This window comes from Cyphomyrmex costatus, unplaced genomic scaffold (assembly GCF_001594065.2).
Source record: "Cyphomyrmex costatus isolate MS0001 unplaced genomic scaffold, Ccosl1.0 scaffold1461, whole genome shotgun sequence".
In the NCBI taxonomy this organism is placed as follows: Eukaryota; Metazoa; Arthropoda; class Insecta; order Hymenoptera; family Formicidae; genus Cyphomyrmex; species Cyphomyrmex costatus.
In genome coordinates this window covers 1-3,254 of record NW_017275459.1, presented here as the reverse complement: position 1 = coordinate 3,254, position 3,254 = coordinate 1, and the positions used below count along the sequence as shown (strand labels likewise).

General features: G+C 34.3%; 1 pseudogene; it reads right to left on the bottom strand.

The window, feature by feature from the left end:
* The window catches only part of LOC108783291 (zinc finger MYM-type protein 1-like), a 4,173-nt pseudogene extending 1,843 nt beyond the window's left edge, over positions 1-2,330 (bottom strand).
* Positions 2,331-3,254: the final 924 nt, after the last annotated feature.

Here is a 3,254-nt window from a genome sequence, read left to right as displayed (position 1 = left end):
GGGGGGGGGGTGAAAGTTACTTCGCATGGAAAATTCAACGTTTCTAAACAGGGAAAGGTGTAGAACAGTACTTCATATCATACATGTATAGCATACGTTACAACTATGATTGTTAATAACTTTTTAACGAAGGACGAGTGACAGCTAAAAACTGTTGAGAGTTACTCAGGGTCATGACTTTGACAACATATGTCAAGATCAAAGTCATTGCAGGGAGGTCCCCTGATTGAGACATTTACTATTTTAAAACTATAATTGTTAATAACTTTTTAACGAAGGGCGAGCGACGGCTAGTTGTTAAGGCAAAGTTACTCAGGGTCATGACCTTGACAACATATGTCAAGGTCAAAGTCATTGGAGGGGGGTCCCCTAATCGAAACATTTACCAAAGAAAAAAAATTGTATATTTTTTGAACGAATCCGAAGAAATTTGTAGCTTCTACAACACACCCCGCAGCATGAACGCCTACCAGATTCAAGGAATGTCCCGCACAGGGTACGAAAATGGCAAATTCACATTTCTCTTTAATTCTTGCTTGTAGACCTGAGTACTGTCCTGTCATATTCGACGCATTATCGTAACTTTGTCCACGACAATCCTTTAAAGAAACTCCGTACTTATCCAAAAATGTCTGAACTGTTTCTGATAAATATTCTGCTTTGTGCTCTTTAATAGGTATAAACGCTAAAAACCTTTCAACTGGTGTTCCGTCTTTTATATGTATATCGAACGATAAAAGTCATCTGATCTATATGGGAATAGTCAGGAGTAGAATCGACACTAATTGAGTAATATTTTGCAGTTTTTAACTCAGCTAAAATTTTATGTAGAACTTGTTTTCCCATAGCATTGATAAATTCATTGCAAATATTAGCTGATAAATATGAAGGATTTCCTTTCCCCGCATTTCCATATTTTTTAATATGTTCTGAAAGAAAGGAATCGAATTGACTCAATAATTCTAGACATCCCAAATAATTTCCATTGCTTTGTGATCCAATGGTTTGATTATCACCACGAAATGCAAGACCTCTTGAAGCCAAAAATTTGATAACACTAACGATCCTTTTTAAGACATCCTTCCAATAGCCAATCTCTATGTTATATTGAGAACGCAAGTCACTATCTACTGTACCGACATTTTTGCTTCTTATGATGTAAGTCGTCAGAGATTCTCTATGCGCTAAACTATTCTCATGTTCCAAAATAAGTTTTTTTATTCCAATTATTACATCCACCTGACGAACTGAAACTTGCGTTTGAAGAAGAGAGAAGGCAGCAGGAAAAACAATATACTGACTTTTTCAAAGGAGAATACAGGAGCCATTTTCTGTTAACTTTCTCGCCATTCTGTAGGGTGCGGACGAAAGCGGACTTATTCAAGTGTCTTATTTTTATTTTATCATTTGCTTCTTTATAACTCCGAGCAGTCTCTAAAAAATCATTATCTTTATTTTGGAAAAACTCAGGTCCTTTTTTGATCCAAAATAAACGGATTTCTTCTGTAAATGCAGCAGCCCAATCGCCGGGATCGTGTGACATATTTTTAAGTGAGGATTGGGTATCGTCTATTTCAGGATTGGGTAATACCTAATAATTAAAAGTTAAAAATAAAGTTAAAAAATATGATGTTTTAAACGATAAAAATCTAAATAACGAAAAAAATTGTATAAATGATAGCCTCAAGAATTTTTGAATTATGATAGCATGGTAATGATAATAATTAAATATCTCTTTTAAATAAATATAGCATAAAAAACTTAACATACAGTTAATGTTCCTATATTTTTTTCCTGTTCGTCTGGAGAACTGTGATTCAATAAAGGAGGGAGATTAGGTTCGTTTTTAGGTACAAAGAATAAAGGGGTTTCTTCTGTAAATGCAGCTGCAGCAGCCCAATCGCTGGGATCGTGTGACATATTTTTAAGTGAGGATTGGGTATGGTCTATTTCAGGATTGGGTAATACCTAATAATTAAAAGTTAAAAATAAAGTTAAAAAATATGATGTTTTAAATGATAAAAATCTAAATAACGAAAAAAACTGTATAAATGGTAGTCTCAAGAATTTTTGAATTATGATAGCATGGTAATGATAATAATTAAATATCTCTTTTAAATAAATATAGCATAAAAAACTTAACATACAGTTAATGTTCCTGTATTTTTTTCCTGCTCGTCTGGAGAACTGTAATCCAATGAAGGAGGGAGGTTAGGTTCGTTTTCAGGTACAAAAAATGAGGTTAATTTTGGTAATTTGTCAATGATTTCCTTCTGACGAGCTGCTTTTTTTCTTTTCAATGAGCCGCTGGGATATGAACGTTGTGACATAATTGGTTATATAATTGACTTTTATTTCTGAGCCGAAAATCTTAAAAACTTCGACTAATATAAAACGACACTTTAACGAAGAAATTTTTTTTTTTTCAACGCTATGTTATAATGTATATTATATATTTTATGATTATTCAGCTATTCAGTACATTTGCACATTTGCATTTTTCAATCAACTTCGGAATTATTAATTGTTATGACTAGTTAGAACGAAGTAAGGAGAAACACCTAAAAGTCCATAGCAATTAGGCAGCATTTGCATGAGTGCGTAAATGCGATATAGGAAATTACTAGATTTTGGCGATCTATGCGAATAGTCGAATCACATTGTGAATGGCGTTTTAATTCTAAAATCTTAGATTTCAACCAATGAGAATTCGATTTCGAAGAAATAGATTTCAGCTAAGATAACCCTATTGGCTGAAATAAACAAAGCATAAAAACTCTGTGTGATTCTCAAGGTGTAGTTACGTGCAAGCGTCGAGCGTCGAGCATCAAGCAACAGACTTCATTGATTGGCTGCTGCTTGCCCAAAATTTACTAGCAACCAATCAACAAAATCTGCTGCTTGACGCTCAACGCTCGACGCTTGGCATGTAATTGCACCTTCAAGCGGAGACATGCAGCGCAGCATGGCACGCGCCGCGCGAAAACTTAAAATTCATATTAGCAATTTTTTTTGTATTATATTGGGAAATTTTTTGTTTTGCTTTACTTTCGGCTTACTTTAACACGGGGCCCTGGGCCCGGGCCCATCGGGCCTATGCCTAAAGACGGTACTGCGTAGATGACATTATTATGACGATACACAAAGATTCCATTACCACTGTTTTAGAAGCTTTTAATAGTATACATAAGAGATTACAATTCACGATTGAAGTAGAAAAAAACAGATCTTTAAATTATTTAGATCTGAATATT